Below are 19440 nucleotides of genomic sequence, written 5' to 3' on the forward strand. Positions count from 1 at the left end.
AATAATCCACACCCTCCTAATTCTTTGTGCCAGTTTAAGGAGAAAATGGTCCTATAACGCAAACCCCAACCCGTTCAAATAAATACCCGTTGATTGCGGAGTATAAAATATAGAACAGTAATGGATCATCAGAAGAGATAGGTGTACACATTGGACTGAAGATAGGGAAGGGAACAATGCTACAGTCAGCCGTAGTTCGCAGTTAGAGAAACGATTTAACGAGGAGCTGGGCCTCATGAACAAGGGACTGAGAACTTCGGGTGTCACATAAATAAATATACGCGATAAATCAGCAACATATTTGCTGAAGAATCTTATTTTATTCCAATATAAATAGCGCGGAATAGCAAGTAAAATGATGCGGGATGCAGGGAGGGGAGCGCGGCTTTGGGTTCAGCGCTGCCTGGATTTAAAGTCAATCATAAAGTTTGACCAGAATCTGTGGCCAGTTCTGCCCCCACCCCCTCCCTCTTCCAGTGCCACCTGTACACCCCCAGTGTGTGCTCTGTTCTCCCTCACTGCGCTGCTCGATCCGTGTAAGGAAGCGGTTTAAATATACATTGTGAATTATAATAGAAACGGAATATGTTGGAAATAAGGGGGGGGGGGGGTCGTATCTAAAAGAGGAATGTTAAGTTCTTTTAGTCTCTCAATTCTACACTAATCTATCCCAGAATGATTTCCCGAGCGAGGCGGCGGCACTTTAACGCTTTTCATTTTCACAAATTATGTTTGGAGTAAAAATGTTATAATCTCGGAGTCTGTGTCCGAGTGTGGTAGTCCAGGGCCGGCAGCTTTACTAACAATGCAACAACAGATAGTGGAGTCTTTTCCATGTTTCAGCTTTCCGTTTTTGCCAAGGAATGAAGTTGTGGCCAAGGTAGTTTATACTGGGGTGAACCTTGATCCAAAGCCCTTTCCTGTGTGCAGGATCTGCACCTTTTCCAAGTGGAGTTAGGGAATTTGTTCATGACTATTGATGGGAACAATTCCATCTATCTGCAGTGTATATATTTATACACACACACACACACATACATAGGCAGGGTTATTATCCAAATCTGTCGGGTAGCAGTGAACGGTTGAAACAGATTTAATCCCATTCACAGGATCGCCGGTGTTGGATTTATCGAAAAAACGCACAAGCAGGACACAGTTTTTGTAATAACTGCTTGAAAGGGGAAGGAAGGTATGAGTGGATATCAGGCAGATGGAGCAGGTGTGTGGGGTGGGCAGGAAGCTCAAGCAGAGCTGGTGGCCGGGTCTGAGCTATGCCCAGGGGAAGCTCTCTGTCTCTATTCAGGCCGGCTCCTGTTGCACTGCCCCTGGGGCTCTGGTTTCTTCGCGAGCCCTCTGATTTCTCGACCTTACCATGGGACAAATGACAAGTATCAGGTCAACACAGCCTTTATTTTCCTTTAATTTCCGCCGCGCGATTGAAATGGAAATCAGAGGCGAGCCGCGCAAGAATGGGTTAACGAGGCAGCGGCGGTGAGCAGTGAAGCAGAGAGGACGCAAATCTATCAAAGTGAGAGTAATTATAAAAAAACACAAGGGGGGTGGTGAGGAGGGAGAAACAGAGAGAGACACGGACAGAAACAGAGAAGAGAGCAGAGACAGAGAGAAGAGCAGAGACAGGCAGAGAGAGAGGTGTATGTATGTGTGCAGAGGGTGAGAGCAGATACAGAGGAACAGACACACGGTCAGACAGAGAGAGGTGTGTGTATGTGTGCATAGGGTGAGAGTAGATACAGGGGGACAGACACACGGTCAGATAGAGAGACGTGTGTGTATGTGTGCAGAGGGTGAGAGCAGATACAGATGGACAGACACAAGGTCAGACAGAGACAGAAACAGAGACATAAAGACCAGAGAGAGTGGCCAAATAAAGGTAACAGAGGAATGAAAGGCAATTTGCAAATGAGGTGTGAAGATATAGAAAAGGGGCAGACAGGCAGTAAGAACCCGCAAAATGAAAGAGATAAATAAAAGTGAAAACAAATGAGATAAAACCAAGGATGGAAACATGTATATCATTGGGAAATAGAACCATAGAATGATACAGCACAGGAGACCATTCGGCCCTTCATGCGTGTGCTGGCTCTTTGAACGAGCAATCCAATTAGTCCCACTCCTCACTCTTTCTCCATAGCCCTGCCATTTTCCCCCTTCAAGTATTTGTCCACTTCCCTTTTGAATGTACATCCACCACCCTTTCAGGCAGCGCAGTTCAGATCACAACAACTCACTAAGTACATTTTCCCCCTCATTTCGCTTTTGGTTCTTTTGCTAATTATCTTAAATCTGTGTCCTCTGGTTACCGACCCTTCTGCCACTAGAAACAGTTACTCCACAAAACATTTTATGATTTTGAACACCTCTATTAAATCTCCCTTTAACCTTCTCTGCTTTAAGGAGAACTGTAGGATCTTAGTTTCTAAGAGGAACTTTGTAAACTTTTCAATCAATTCAGATGCCGTTATTACAGCAGATTCCCACCAAGTAGAAACATAGAAATTTACAGCGCAGAAGGAGGCCATTTCGGCCCATCATGTCTGCGCCAGCCGACAAAGAGCCGCATGGCCTTCGGTCTATTTTTATTCCAGTTGATCAGTTTATATACTGAGTAAATCTGTTCAATGTACGTTTTCTGTGACAACAAAGATTTTGTCTCCCCAATAGAAAGGGGCCGCAACCCCACCACTATTTCAAGGGAGTCAGGTTTCATAGTGCTGATTTAATCCTCACCTCAAACTACCGAACATAGATTTTCAATTTTTTTTTGGACCTGATGAAGTTAAGGAGTAAACTAGAAGGCCAACATTTGCAGACAGATTAAGGGTTAGATTAAATGTCGATGTTCATGGTTCTGTATTTCTGATTTTAAATCATATTTAAAATATCCTGACAAACTGATGTCTCCTGTGGTTTTGCATAGCTGAGGTCCTGGGGTCAAGGCCTGTACACAGCCAGGAATGGCTTGTAATGGTCCTGGGGTGGCACCATTTCATAGAGCTTGTTCTGGGCCATAATCATCAGGCAATCAGCTCACCTTGCTGGATGAATACCTTTTAATAATGTGACTAGTAAATTTAATTTAAATTCTTTAACTCTCCTCTCAATTTTCTCCAATTCCCTTCCCTCCAGAAGTTGTTAGCTTGCTAGAGTTTGGTTCTACAGACACAGACAGACCTCCAGTAAATTGCCAGTTGACCATTCTTCATGTGTGAATTCATTTTTGGGAGCATAACATTAGATCCCCATGCCCTGACTGATTTCACCCACTTTTTGAAGCCAAGAGCGAGGAAGCCAACTGCAGTGTCCCTACCAAGACCAACTAATTCAGACCACTCCTCAAGGCTGCTGCCTTCCTGCTCTGCTGTGCTTGCTTGGGTTTATGGGATGTTCTTAACACTGAGGTTATAAATCTACTTCTGAACCTACAATGCTCTAGTTCATATGTGAACAAATTAAACAACACCTAGAAAAGCTGGAGGGAGATATGGTTCAGAGCACTATGCCATAGAAGAGTTGTAGCCAGGGTCAGGCCCTTAACTGTTGTTGGCCCTATTAAGGTTGGTCCCAAATGGAATGCAGGTTGTGCCTCATGGGAAATAGTTGATCACTAGTGTAGTGTGGTGTTTATGTTACTGGACTAGAGGCCTGATTAATAATCTAGAGAATGTGAGTCCCACCATGGCAGCTTGAGAATTTGAATTTAGTTTAAATAATTGGAAAAAAAAATCTGGTTTCAGTAAAAGTGACCCTGAAGCTGTTGGTTTGTTGTTAAAATCCAACTGGTTCACGAATGTCCTTTGGGGAAGGAAATCTGCCATCCTTACCCAGTCTGGATTATATGTGACGCCATCCCACACCAATGTGGTTGATTCTTAACTGCCCTCTGAAGTGATCTAGCAAAACACTCAGTTGTATCAAACCCCGACAAAGAATACAGCAGTTCAAAGTGGTCCGCCACAACCTTCTCAGTACAACTAGGGATGAACAATAATTACTGGCCTTACCAGCGACTCCCGCATCCTGAGAATGAATGAATAAAATAAGTCACTGTAAATTCTAGTAGTAATTCATTCAAGAACAGCATTACCAGCGCACCGGGAATGTAACTTCTGCCATCTGCCCTCTTAGACACGGGGATGTAAGAAGGGGAGGAAGTTCACACTGTTTTTAAAAAAAAAGTTAAAATTAATTCAGTTTAATTATTGGTCAGTGCTCAAGCAGCAGGCAGGTAGATTTGGCCTCACTGTCTCTGGGAGAGGAAAACCAATCAAGTTTCCTGCTGCTGACACACATGATCAACATTAGATCCCCACGCCTAAAGCAGAGATCCTTGATAGTATGTTGAAAGGTCTGTTTTTACATTGAGTTAGGACAGGGTTGTACTCAGCTGCAATGCCTTCCTGCATGATCAAATAGCCTGCTGACACTCGGGGGCTTAAATTTCCCCCCGCCGAAAACGCGGTGCATCTACCAGCAGTAGATGTGGTGGCCTCTTGCGCGAAACTCCGCTCTTCGGCTTTTTTTTCCCGAGCAGTCCGGAAGTCAGTCATAATGGGGGCAGAAGTGCGGCGATGAGCGGAAGTTCGGTAAGTAGAGCGGCGGAAGTGAGGGGCGGGCCGAGTGTCCCCCGCTGTCACTCAACAGCACAGCGCTGATGACATAATCGCGCTGGCGAATCACCACGTCTCTCCCCTTCACTTAAAGGGGCGAGCCGCTGCAAGCTCTGCAATTCTTTAAGTTAGATCCACTGGGCCACCAGGGAGGGTTTTGGCCGGGCCAGCGGCCTGGCACCCAAGACAAGGTGCCAGGCTGCCTGTTGGCAGAAAAAGCTGTCGGTGGAACCGAGCGGCGGGAGCAAGATTTTCAGCGCGAAATTTCGCGTTCGTGGGGGACACATCGGCGGTGCATGCTCTGATGATGCACTTAGAACGGATTGGCAGCGGCGGAGTGGTAGTGGGGGCAGCAGGTTACCACTGGGATAACGCATGAGCGGAATTTTCAAAATGGCAGCCATTCGACGTAAAATCGTCAGCCATTCCATTCTACTGCGTGGCCACCAATTTCCGGCGGTAACAGGCCTTAAGGGAAGGGGCAATTTCAGCCCCTCAGTGCCTAGGCTCACATATGAAGAATGGGCACTTGGAATTGTATCACAGGAAGAGTTACCACCTTCAGCAGAGATGGGGAGAAGACTAGTGGAAAGTGTCTTCAAAAATTAGTTCTAAAAGTTGCTCCAATATATGTCAAAACCACACTGAGTTGAATGTGTGAGTCTGTTGATGCTGAGGCACTACCTGGTGTCTGTGCTATTGAGTGAAAGCTCGAGTTAAGCTGTGTTTAAGATAAATCTCGAGCTGGAAAGTGGTTAACATTTCTAGAACAGCAGCTTCACAAGGGGGAAGGGGATGAAATTCCTGTGTTAATGAAAAATGAGTGATTTACTGTTTTTCTGCATAATTAGTCGCCTGCTAACAAATTATTGCTTTGAAACATGGAATTTCTGAGAACATGGTTTCATTGGTTCAGGGATGTCCATTCTGCAACCCCCCAAGCTCTGGCAATCTGGTCCACAAAGTTCAGTCGTACTTCTCCTTGTACTTCCTATTTCCTGGTTTCCAGTTTTATTCTTGTGGGGACCTGGAGATTTTAAAAAGGGCTGTATATAATCCTGATGCCTCACTGTTAAATAAATTCTCAAAGCCAGATGAATGGAGTTGAGGTAGAGATCATCCATCGATTAATTGACCCGATTTGGAACAGGCTCGAAGGACTGAATGGCCTACTCTGTTCCGAATCAAAACACCAAGATCTGTTAATCATCATCATAGGCAGTCTCTCGGGGTCAAGGATGACTTGCTTCCACACTAAAAATGAGTACTCAGGTGACTGATGAACTCATTTTAAAAGGTGGAAGGTGCCTGTGCATGAATTCTTTTAACGTGAGGTGGCCGTTGCATACCAGCCACTACACGGGTTTGATGGAGCAAGGTCTTAGTCCAGTGGCAAGGGAATCCAAGACGACTGGAGACCAGGCTCCACTGCATGTGCCAATACACAACACATACACACAAACTCAAACATACTCCTACTGTCCTCCTTCCCACGGGACCTCTCTCTACGTGGAATTCATAGTACGCAATGTGAGCCTCACAACCTCACAGCCTCCCTATTGTCCCAAGCTGCGCCTTCCCTTGGTCTTGTCCATGCTGCTCCACCTCTAGGCTCCGACCTCTCTGCTCCTCGTCCGTCCTCTCTGCTTCCGATCTCCGGAAAACACGGCAGCCAATTTGAACATAGCAAGCTCCCACAAAAAGCAATGATATAGAAACATAGAAATTAGGTGCAGGAGCAGGCCATTCGGCCCTTCGAGCCTGCACCGCCATTCAATAAGATCATGACTGATCATTCAACCTCAGTACCCCTTTCCTGCTTTCTCTTCATACCCCTTGATCCCTTTGGCCGTAAGGGCCATATCTAACTCCCTCTTGAATATATCTAACGAACTGGCCTCAACAACTTTCTGCAGTTGAGAATTCCACAGGTTAACCACTCTCTGAGTGAAGAAGTTTCTCCTCATCTCAGTTCTACATGGCTTACCTCTTATTCTTAGACTGTGACCCCTGGTTCTGGAACTCCCCAGCAATGGGAACATTCTTCCTGCCTCTAACCTGTCCAATCCTATCAGAATTTTATATGTTTCTATGAGATCCCCTCTCATTCTTCTAAATTCCAGTGGATACAAGCCCAGTTGATCCAGTCTCTCCTCATATGTCAGTCCTGCCATCTCGGGAATCAGTCTGGTGAACCATCGCTGTACTCCCTCAATAGCAAGAACGTCCTTCCTCAGATTAGGAGAGCAAAACTGAACACAATATTCTAGGTGTGGCCTCACCAAGGCTCTGTACAACTGCAGTAAGACCTCCCTGCTCCTATACTCAAATCCTCTAGCTATGAAGGCCAACATACCATTTGCCTTCTTCCCCACCTGCTGTACCTGCATGCCAACCTTCAATGACTGATGTACCATGACACCCAGCTCTCGTTGCACCTCCCCTTTTCCTAATGTGTCACCATTCAGATAATATTCTGTCTTCCTGTTTTTGCCACCAAAGTGGATAACCTCACATTTATTCACATTATACTGCATCTGCCATGCATTTGCCCACTCACCTAACCTGTCCAAGTCACCCTGCAGCCTCTTAGCATCCTCCTCACAGCTCACACCTCCACCCAGCTTAGTGTCATCTGCAAACTTGGAGATATTACATTCAATTCCTTAATCTAAATCATTGATGTATATTGTAAATAGCTGGGGTCCCAGCACTGAACCCTGTGGCACCCCACTGGTCACTGCCTGCCATTCTGAAAAGGACCCGTTTATTCCGACTCTCTGCTTCCTGTCTGCCAACCAGTTTTTTTATCCACGTCAATACATTACCCCCAATACCATGTGCTTTAATTTTGCACACTAATCTCTTGTGTGGGACCTTGTCAAAAGCCTTTTGAAAGTCCAAATACACCACATCCACTGGTTCTCCCTTGTCCACTCTACTAGTTACATCCTCAAGAAATTCTAGATGATTTGTCAAGCATGATTTCCCTTTCATAAATCCAAGCTAACTTGGACCGATCTTGTCACTGCTTTCCAAATGCGCTGCTATTTCATCTTTAATAACTGAATCCAACATTTTCCCCACCACCGATGTCAGGTTAACCGATTGATAATTCCCTGTTTTCTCTTTCCCTCCTTTTTTAAAAAGTGATGTTACATTAGCTACCCTGCAGTCCATAGGAATTGATCCAGAGTCTATAGAATGTTGGAAAATGATGACCAATATATCCACTATTTCTAGGGCCACTTCCTTAAGTAATCTGGGATGCAGCCTATCAGGCCCTGGGGATTTATCGGCCTTCAATCTCATCAATTTCCCTAACGCAATTTCCTGACTAATAAGGATTTCCTTCAGTTCCTCCTTTTCGCTAGACTCTCGAACTCCTAGTATTTCCGGAAGGTTGTTTGTGTTTTCCTTAGTGAAGACAGATCCAAAATATTTATTCAATTGGTCTGCCATTTCTTTGTTCCCCATTATAAATTCATCTGATTCTGACTGCAAAGGACCTACGTTGGTCTTCACTAATCTTTTTCTCTTCACATATCTATAGAAGCTTTTGCAGTCATATAAATGACCAGATCATTTGTTTTGGGACTTGGTTGAAGGATAAATATAGGCCAGGCTACCAGGGGAACTCTCCTGTTCATAAAGAAAGGAAGAAGAAAGACTTGGATTTAGATAGCGTCTTTCACAACCACTGGACGTCTCAAAGCGCTTTACAGCCAATGAAGTACTGAGGAGGGTGCAGCGATAAGTTGGGTGAAGTCATGGTGGGAAAGGGATTTCTAAACCAGGGCGAGATGTTTGGATTTGAAGTCAACGGAATTTATGAGGAGTTGGTAGTTTGGGACAGGATGGGGGAGCAGAATTTCGGACAAGTTGGAAGTTAGTGTAGGGAGGGGATTGAGAGGCCAGCGGGAAAGGAGTTTAAATAAAGAAGTCTCCAGGTGCCCAAAAGTGATTCCAGTCTACCAAGTTTAACATAACTTAGGACCAAGGAGTAGGCCATTCAGCCCCTCGAGCCTGCTCCACCGCTCAACGAGATAATAGTTAATATATTAATATTATTTGTTAATATCAACAACAAGATCGCAAGATCATAATGGATGAGGAAGACCATTCGACTCATTTTGACTCATCCATCCAGAGAGATCTTAATGTCACCCCACTGTAGCATACAATTGTTTCTTAAGGGAATAAGGGGTTATGGGGAGCGGACAAGGAAGTGGACCCCCCTCCCCTTCCTTCCCTCCTGAGTCCATGATCGGATCAGCCATGATCGTATTAAATGGCAGAGCAGGCTCGAGGGGCCGTATGGCCTACTCCTGCTCCTATTTCTTATGTTCTTATGACTCCAGTGATATTGGCTCAATTTCATTATCTGTAACCTTATTCCATGTGTTGATCTCTCTGTGAAGAAATTCTTCCCGATATCTGTCCTAAAATATCTTTCTCTAGGTTGAACCTGTGTTCCCTTGATCTACTCCTGCAGTTTAATTTAAATTAATATTTTGGGTTAACCTTTTCTATACCCCTAACAACCTTATAAAACTCTAAGATAACCTCTCAGACGCCTCCTTTCCAGGCCAAAAAGCTCAGTCTCTCCTCAGAAAGTGGATCCCTTACACTGGGGTTGAGTCTTGTAGCTCTTCTCTGCACTGCCTCAAGCACTTGAATGTCTCTCTTGTTTCTTGGTGACCAGGATTGGATACAGTATTCAAAATGCAGTCTGACTAGAGTAGACTAGATCATTACCTCCTCTACTGTTTTGACTGTGTGGTTCTACATGATCTTGGCTGTGTTGATTGCTATTCTGCATTGGTTGGACATAATGAACATACAGTCTATTAAGACTGCTAGATCTCTTTCAGCTTCATCTTTAGTTATTTCAACAATGGTGTACTTGTGTTGTCTGTTTTTCTTCCTGTGTGTACCACTTTCCATTTCACTGCATTAAATTTCATCTGCCATCTTTCTGACCATTTACATATTTTGTGCAACTCACTTGGCAGCTTCTGAGCTGCATCTTCCGAATCCACTGCCCCTCCTAGTTTGATATCATCTACAAATTTGACCAATTTGCATTGAATTTATGTAAATTAGAAATAGTGGAGCGGCCCCAGCATAAAGCCCTGAGGCACCCCACCTCATCCCTCCACAACCCCCCCTCATCCCTCCACAGCCGCACCCTCACCCCTCCACAACCCCCTCACCCCTCCACAACCCTCCTCACTCCTCCACAAGCACACCCTCACCCCTCCACAAACACACCCTCACCCCTCCACAACCGCACCCTCACCCCTCCACAACCCTCCTCACACCTCCACAACTCCCCCTCACCCCTCCACAACTCCCCCTCACCCCTCCACAACTCCCCCTCACCCCTCCACAACTCCCCCTCACCCCTCCACAACGCCCCCTCACCCCTCCACAACCCCCCTCACCCCTCCACAACCCCCCTCACCCCTCCACAACCCTCCTCACCCCTCCACAACCCTCCTCACCCCTCCACAACCCCACCTCACCCCTCCACAACCGCACCCTCACCCCTCCACAACCCTCCACAACCCTCCTCACTCCTCCACAACCCCCCCTCATCCCTCCACAACCGCACCCTCACCCCTCCACAACCCCTCACCCCTCCACAACTCCCCCTCACCCCTCCAGAAGCACACCCTCACCCCTCCACAACTGCACTCTCACCCCTCCACAACCGTACCCTCACCCCTCCACAACCGTACCCTCACCTCTCCACAACCGTACCCTCACCCCTCCACAACCGCACCCTCACCCCTCCACAACTGCACTCTCACCCCTCCACAACGCCCCCTCATCCCTCCACAACCACACCCTCACCCCTCCACAACCCCCCTCACCCCTCCACAACCCCCCTCACCCCTCCACAACCCCTCCTCACCCCTCCACAACCCCCCTCACCCCTCCAAAACCCCCCTCTCCCCTCCACAACCGCAACCTCACCCCTCCACAAGCACAACCTCACCCCTCCACAACCGCACTCTCACCCCTCCACAACCCCCCTCACCCCTCCACAACCCCCCTCACCCCTCCACAACCCCCCTCACCCCTCCACAATCCCCCTCACCCCTCCACAACTCCTCCTCACCCCTCCACAACTCCCCTCACCCCTCCACAACTCCTCCTCACCCCTCCACAACCGCACCCTCACCCCTCCACAACCGCACCCTCACCCCTCCACAACCGCACCCTCACCCCTCCACAACCGCACCCTCACCCCTCCACAACCGCACCCTCACCCCTCCACAACTGCACCCTCACCCCTCCACAACCCCCCTCACCCCTCCACAACACCCCTCACCCCATCACTCTGACAATTAATCTGATCCTTCAACTGGTTACTTATCCATTCCCAAGGTCCATCCTGAATCCCCACAGCTTTGAGTTTAATGAATAGCTTTTCAAAGGTTAAAATCCTTTTGGAAGTCAAGGTACAATACATCATGGGGCTTGCCACAGTCCACTTGGGTTGTTATTTTTGTGAAAAAGTCGAGGAGGTTGGCCAGGCAGTATCTTCCCCTTCTGAATCCACACTTACAGCTGATAACTCGGTTATTTGTATACAGATAATCCTCAGGTTTACTCCTGATAATCAATTCCTTTACTTTGCATGGGGTGAAAATGTACAAATTAATTGGAACACAGATTTAAACTTTGCATGTGACTGCTGAGGGTCTATGGGATGCAGCCAAGTGACCACGCTTGGACAACCCTGCATTAGAGGATTATTAATTATGGAGAGAAGTAGGAGCTCTCTCCTCTTTTTATGAAAAGAAGAATTTGGATTTTTGTAAGTCTCTTTCGAGAGAAACATTTAAAAATAATAATTGTATGATTCTGTACATCTCTGTGATTCTAGTTTCTGCTCCTGAGTGCTATGTTTCCACCATAACCGAATGCTGTAAGATAAAATTGTATGTTCAAAGGTTATGGAGCTGCCAATGAGTTAAATGCAGCAAAGTTGGTGGTTGCTTTACTCCATGGCTACCATTTACCAGATAGGAACACCTTCCAAATACTAAATCCTAATGTTGAAATCAACACAGTCTCCAACTCTTAACTCATTCTTGCCTCATCTCCCTCCTGCCATTTGAAGGCATTCAAAACCCAAGCTAGATGTTACTCAATCACTATTTCCTGAAATATATCATCTTCTTTCCTACTTCTTCCAACCTTGCTGATGCCCAGCGCTGTGGGCGTTGGCCCTTTACCTCAGCTTCTCAACTGAAGAGAACTTGTTTGATACTTGACAAAGTGAATTAGAACTGTGGGAGCAAACGTTACTTTATGATTGGTCAAGAACCATCATCAAGCTGATTTATAGCACCGCAGTGTAACCAATAACTCAACCTATAACCAGAGGCAGCTTCTGACCATACAGTCCAGGCTCTGCCTCTCTCTCAGAACTTTTATAGTAATTGAAAAATCCTGAAATAAAAAATATTGTATCTTAACATAATTTTCCCAAATCTGCGGCACAACGCTGAGCAATGACCTGCAGAATAGTTTATTTCAGACAGAAGGAGACCCATGGGATCTTCTTGCAGCCACCCCAGTTCCAGAAGCATCTCAGCAGCTTGCCACCAGTGATCTAGTCTGCAGCCCCACGTGACGAGTGACCCAGTCTCCAGACCCACAGAAGCCAGTGACTAGGGGCTAGATTTTGTGCTTATTGCCCAAAAATGGGTGTTATTTCCGGCGTGGGCGGTAAAAAAGGATTTTCAGATCACTGGCTTTTCATCCACTCAAAGCATCTAGTCTCCATTTTTGAAAATGGGCTTTACCGCGAGCGATATGAAATGCGTGGTAGCGTTAAATCTCGCTGACCTTCTGCCGTAAAGTGTCACCGTCCTTAGCAACGGCATGGAAACGCTCGATTCCCGCGATTCAGGAGGGCACGGGTCATCATGACATGTGCAGAAGAGGAGACAGAGAGAGAGGGAGCTGAGAGGGACTGAAGGCGTGTGTGGCATGGTATGTGCTTGTCTGGCTGTTGTGAGAGGCATGAGGGAGATTCACCAGCAGCAAAAAGCCTACTAATCACCAAGAATGTAGTTGGCACCGAGTTTTTGTCCAACAAATAAGATATAACATGGAAGAGATGGTGGAGGCCCTGGAGCTGGTAGCCAGGAACACTGGTGGCAGAGGGCTCCCAGTGGTCCCGGAAAGCGGCACTGCACCCCAAGGTGCCGCACCTCCATTGCTAACCACACATGAGAGCCAGCAGCAACATCTTGTTTCTGGCTCGGAGCACGTTCCCATCTTGGGACTGTCCTCTCCTGTATCTGTTCAAGCAGCGTTTCGGCCATCATCCCCCCCCCTCCCCCCAATGAAGCATCGCCTGAGGAGTTCCTCGGCCAGGCGACTTGGAGTCAGGAGGAAAAGGGGAAGGGGTAGAGGTGAGGAGGAGAAGCGGGGGGGGGAGGAAGGGTTGGATTTTACAGAAATACTGATGATTTCAGACAAATGTTCGGTTTAAATGTGTTTTATTTAACAAAACCTTGTTGCACATTGGCTCAGATAGCTGCACCGTTACACGCTGGTGATTCCTTAAAGTCAAAGGGTATAATTACAATTAACTTCAATCAACTTAAACATTAACTGTCACCAAGGTGATGCCCACCATTGATGTATCACCTGCACACCCAGCAGTGTGTCAGCCTTGTAAATAACACCAATGTTCTTTCAGGCAAAGCGATCATTGATGAGCTCCTGACGCAAGGCTCTTGCAGCTATCATGCCATCACGGGCCCTTTCATGCGGGGATTGGGGGGGGGGTGGGGGCGGGGGCATGGCTTCAGCGTCAGCCTGATTCTCTGGGCCAATGTCAGCATCTGCCTCCTCGTCCTCCTCTTCCTCTCTCTGGTGAGGTGGACTGTCAGACTCATCAGGCAATTCTTGTCCCCTCCTGATAGCCAAGTTGTGCAGCATGGAGCACACCATCACGAATTGAACTATCTTCTCAGGGTGGTCCAGGCATCAAAAGCGCTGCTTAAGCACTCCAATGGTTTTCTCCATAATATTGCGAGTGGCTCTGTGGCTCTCGTTGTATCGCCTCTCGGCTTCGGTGTGGGTGTCACGCAGGGGGGGTCATCAGCCAGGTGGCGAGGCCATATCCTTTATCACCAAGCATCCAGCATTGACCTTGTGGCTGATTGTTAAACAAGTCAGATACAGTGCTCTTACGCAGGATGTGAGCATCATGGATGCTGCCCGGATATTGAGCATTCACTGCCAGTATAATTTGCTGGTGGTCGACAACCAGTTAGGCATTCAGGGAGTGGAATACCTTGCAGTTCCTGAAAACCTCTGCATCCTGAAAAGGTGCCCGCAGCGCGATGTGCGTACAGTCTATTGCTCCCTGCACCTTGGGGAAGTTTGCAATTCTGGAGAATCCTAGAGCCCTCTCACTCTGTGCCTCCCTGGTCATAGGGAAGTTGATTAAGTCCTCCTGCATGCGTACAGGGCTTCAGTGACCTGTCGAATGCAGCAATGTGTGGCATGCTGAGAAAGTCCGCAAATGTCGCCAGCTGTGGCCTGAAAAAAACCCGAGGCATAGAACGACAGTGCTGCGGTGACTTTGACCTCGACAAACAGTGCAGTACTGATGGTGCTGTCAGGCTGCAGATTTCCCCTTATCAGCTGACATACCTCAGTGATAACCTCTTTGTGGAAGCGCAGTCTCCGAAGGCAGGTGGTGTCGGGCAAGTCGAGGTAAGGCTGCTTCTCCCTGTATTTGCGGGGGGTGTAATGTCTGGTCCTCCTCATCAGTCTGGCACGTCTTACATTGGGCACATAATGCTGTGGAGCGTATCTTTGGGGATCTCAAGTCTGCTGCATGTAATTGGTCATCAAGAGAGGGTGAGAAAGGACTGGCCCCATTGCAATAGCTCTCTGATTTCCACCGATTGATCACAAACAATGATTGTCCCAACGAAGACACCTATTAAATTCCAATCGATCACACTATGGTCAAGATGTTTGTAGAAATGTTCACATCAACTCCAACGACCTCCAGAGTACATCCGAACTCCCCCGAGGTTGAAGCACAGCAGCCTTTTAAAGGATGCAACATGTAATGTAGAACATGGCATCCATAAAGCTGTGATTAGTTCCGGTTAGTTCCACTTTTTCTGGGCGGTTTTTTGGGTGAGTGATATTGTGGGTGATATGTGTGCGAGGTGGTGAAAGTGATTGCATGGCCGCTAGTTTTGGTAAATATGCTCTTTACGACAAAAAAAAGTGGGTGGGCAGTATTATTTTTTCCTGGCGTTAAGCACATGGGGAAAGTAACGCTCGGCGATAGGTTTCCGAAAAATGCCCGTCAGTTTCCATTTTGTGGCTAAATGGACGATATCTGGGCATTATACGTCATTTCAGCGTTAAAATGGGCGTTAAGTGAGCGTTAAGCATGCAAAAAAAGTGGAGGTTCAAGCCCTAGGTCTCTTCACTGGATGTTTTTTAGTGAGATGAAGCACATAATGTTGTGAGAATAATGTTTTTGGAGGTAAAATGAAGTCGGACACTTTAAACACTCAAGATATTTCACTAGTGTACTTACTGAATCAACAAAATTTCAGATCAGTGACTGCAGTCACTCAAAACCTACCAGCCCCAGGGAAACAAACAGTTTGCTATGAATGTTTTTGCTGTAATACCGCTGATGAAATGAGCATTTTACTTTGGCAGTCAATTACATTTTTAGAAAGGTTTGTAAGCAAATTGCTGGTTTGTCACTCCTTTCAGATTATGCAGGAAATACTCATAGAGTTATTATCCTACATCCACTTCCCCCAATTCATCCATCATTCCCGCTCTTCAGTTATGTACAGTGCTTGTAGTTGTGGCAAAATAAGAATATAGTTTGTAACCTTTGGTTAAGTTGCTTTGTGGAGGAAAGGTCGACTGCCAAGGAGTTCATTCAAAGTCTGCTCAGGCACCTATTTTGTGAAGTGAGAGGGTGCGGCTTGACTGGGAAATAGATTTTTTTTGTTTTCTTCGTAGATATACACTCTGAACAAAGTCAATCAGGGAGAGGATTGCAGAGAAAATATACGGAAAGCACTTTGCATGGTAATGTAGTGTGACATGTGTGAATGTTGAACCCCTTTGAATTACTATTTATACCAAATTATTTTCAGAGATTCCAGATGAATTTAAAATCTTTTAATTTTATATTCAGAAGGTTACATAACATTTGGAAATCCACTGTGCAATTGGGAAGGTTCAGTGGTACACTGAGATTGTGGGAGAATTCACTGGTACACTGGGATTGTGGGAGGATCCAGTGCTACACTGGAATTATGGGAAGATTCAGTGGTACACTAGGATTGTGAAAGGATTCACTGGGATTGTGACAGGATTCAGTGAGTCAGTGGGTGAATTCACTGGAACACTGGCATTGTGGGAGGATTCACTGGTACACTGGGATTGCAGGAGGATTTACTGGAATACTGGGATTGTGGGAGGATTCACTGGCATTGTGGGAGGATTCACTGGTACACTGGGATTGCAGGAGGATTTACTGGAACACTGGGATTGTGGGAGGATTCACTGGGTTTGTGGGAGGATTCACAGGGACACTAGGATTGTGGGAGGATTCACTGGGTTTGTGGGAGGATTCACTGGGACACTGAGATTGTGGGAGGATTTATTGGAACACTGGGATTGTTGGATGATTCACTGGAACACTGGGATTGTTGGATGATTCACTCCCCCACCCATATTCATGGCCACTCCCTTAACCATGCCATCTCTCACGGCCTCGCGATTCCTACCTTGTCAATTGCAGATAAGGCCATGTCTGGCCATTTCCTTATAGCGCTGTCCACCAACATCCTTCTGTGTCCGCCCATGGAACAAACTCTCCAAACTCTGTTACAACTGTATATATCAACTCCAAACTGTCCAGCATTTGGTCCTTCATTCACCATGACATTGCTGCTGTCACCGATCTGCTCAACCACACCTTCACCACCATCTTTGATGCCATAGTCCCTATTAAAACCTTACTCTCTCTCACCCTGGCCATTCCCTCTGGTACGGCCCTCATCATCACTCCCTCAAATCCAAGGGGTGCAGACTGAACGGATGTGGCGGACAACTGATTTAGCCATTCACAGCCAGATCTGGCTGGAGCACAAAGCATTTTCGGGTTTTATTCTTGTCTGTCAAAACTGCTCACTATTCCAGGATAATTCTGGAATGCAAAGATAACCCTGGGCTACTATCTCTACTGCGAACTGTTTTCTCAAACCCCTCTCCCCTTTTTCCACCACACTCACCTCCAACAAGTATGAGGAGCTCATGGACCTCTTTGTCTCAAAGACTGAGACCATCCAATCAGCTGCCTTTACCATTTCCCTTTCTTCCCCTAGCCCACCAGGCCAAACTTCCTCTGAGATTTCCCCCTGCCCTAGCCCTGAACTCGCACCTTTCTCCAGTTTCTCTCTGATCTCCCCTCTTGAGCACTCCATCCTCATCTTGTCCTAATCCCTTGACCCTATTCCCAATTAACTGCTGACCACCCAACTTCCTTTTCTGGCTCCCATGTTAACTAACATTATTAACAGTTCTCTCTCCTCTGGTACTGTTCCCCTCTCCTTCAAATCTGCCATAATCAATCCACTCCTCAAAAAACCCAACCCTTGACCCCACTATGCTTGCAAGGTAGCGCCCCATCTCCAACCTCCCTTTCCTCTCCAAAGACCTTGAATGTGTTGTCACCTCCCAAATCTTTGCCCATCTTTCCCAGAACTCCATGCTTGAATCCCTTCAATCTGGTTTCCGCCCCTGCCACAGTACTGAAACGGCTTTTATCAAAGTCACAAGTGACATCCTTTGTGACTGTGACAAAAAGTAAACTATCCATCCTCGTCCTTCTCGACCTGCGTGCAGCCTTTGACATGGTTGACCACTCCATCCTCCTCCAACACCTCTCCACCATCGTCCAGCTGGGTGGAACTGCACTCGTCTGGTTCCATTCTTATCTATCTAATCGTAGCCAGAAAATCACCTGCAATGGCTTCTCTTCTCACTCTGCATCGTTACCTCTGGTGTCCCCCAAGGATCTATCCTTACCCCTCCTATTTCTCATCCATATGCTGCCCCTTGGCGACATCAGCCAAAATCACGGCATCAGTTTCCACATGTACGCTGACGACACCCAGCTCTACCTCACCAACACTTCTCTCAACCCCTCCATGGTCTCTAAATTGTCATACTGCTTGTCTGACATCCAGTGCTGGATGAACAGAAATGTTCTCCAAATTAAATATTTGGAAGACCAAAGTCATTGTTTTTGGTCCCCGCCACAAACTGCGTACCCTAGCCACCGACGCCATCCGTCTCCCTAGCATCTGTCTAAGTGTGAACCAGACTGTTCGCAACCTAGGTGTCATATTTGACCCTGAAATGAGCTTCTGGCCACATATCCGCGGCATAACTAAAATCGCCTATTTCCACCTCCGTAACATTGCCTATTTCCGCCCCTGCCTCAGCTCATCTGCTGCTGTCACCCTCATCCATGCCTTTGTTACCTCTAGACTTGACTACTCCAATGTACTCCTGACTGACCTCCCACATTCTACGCTATGATCACCCCTGTGCTCGCTGACCTACATTGGCTCCCGGTTAAGCAATGCCTCAATTTAAAAATTCTCATCCTTATTTATAAATCTCTCCATGCCCTCACCCCTCCCTATCTCTGTAATCTCCTTCAGCCTCACAACCCCCTGAGATGTCTGCACTCCTCAAATTCTGCCCCTTTGAGCATCCCTGATTGTAATTGCTCAACCATCGGTGGCCGTGCCTTCAGCAGCCTGGGCCCTAAGCTCTGGAACTCCCTCCTGAAACCTCTGTGCCTCTCTACCTCTCTTTCTTCCTTTAAGGCGCTCCTTGAGACCTATCTCTTTGATCAAGCTTGTCAGAAGCTTCACTGGGACAATGGGATTGCGAGAGTATTCACTGGGATTGTGGGAGGATTCACTGGGAATGTAGGTGAATTCACTGGGATTGTGGGATGATTTACTAGGACTATTGGAAGATTCACTGGTACACTGAGATTGTGGGAGGATTCGCTGGGAATGTGGGAACATTCACTGGAATTGTGGGAGGATTCACTGGGACATTTGGATTGAGGGAGGATCACTGGCCCACTTGGATTGTGGGTGGACTCAACGGAACAATGGGATTGTGGGAGGATTCACTGGGAAACTGAGAATTCAGGAGGATTCATTGGGATGTGGGAAGATTCACTGGGACACTGGGAATATGGGAAAATTCAGAGAGATTGTGGAAGGATTCACTGGAATTGTTTGAGGATTCACTGGTACACTGGAAATGTTTGCGGATTCACTGGTACACTGGGATTGTGGGAGGATTCACTTAGATTGCACCGGGATTCACTATACTTTGGGATAGTGGAAAGATTCACTACAATCCTACAATCCCAGTGAATCATCCTTCAATCCCAGTGAATCCTCGCAAAATCCAAGTGGAGTGATTCACTGGGATCATTGGAGGATTCACTGGGATTGTAGGAGAGTTCACTGGGACACTGGGATTGTGGGAGGATTTACTGGATCACTGGGATTGTGGGCGGATTCACCGGAACTATGAGGTAGTGGAAGGATACACTGGGATTGTGCAAGGAATAACAGTCAATGGGATTTTGCAAGGAATAACAGGGATGTGGGAAGATTCGCTGGCACAGTGGGAATGTGGGAAAATTCACTGGGATTGTGGGAAGATTCACTGGGATTGTTTGAGGATT

The 19440-nt window shown here is 46.8% G+C and overlaps 1 protein-coding gene across 1 annotated transcript in view; it reads left to right on the forward strand.

Moving 5' to 3' along the window:
- Positions 1 to 19440, forward strand: part of LOC139234639 (paired box protein Pax-8-like) — a 100925-nt gene that overhangs the window by 8654 nt on the left and 72831 nt on the right. The gene's annotated exons all lie outside the window — the stretch shown is intronic.

The sequence above is a fragment of the Pristiophorus japonicus genome, chromosome 22 (assembly GCF_044704955.1).
Source record: "Pristiophorus japonicus isolate sPriJap1 chromosome 22, sPriJap1.hap1, whole genome shotgun sequence".
Classification (NCBI taxonomy): domain Eukaryota; kingdom Metazoa; phylum Chordata; class Chondrichthyes; family Pristiophoridae; genus Pristiophorus; species Pristiophorus japonicus.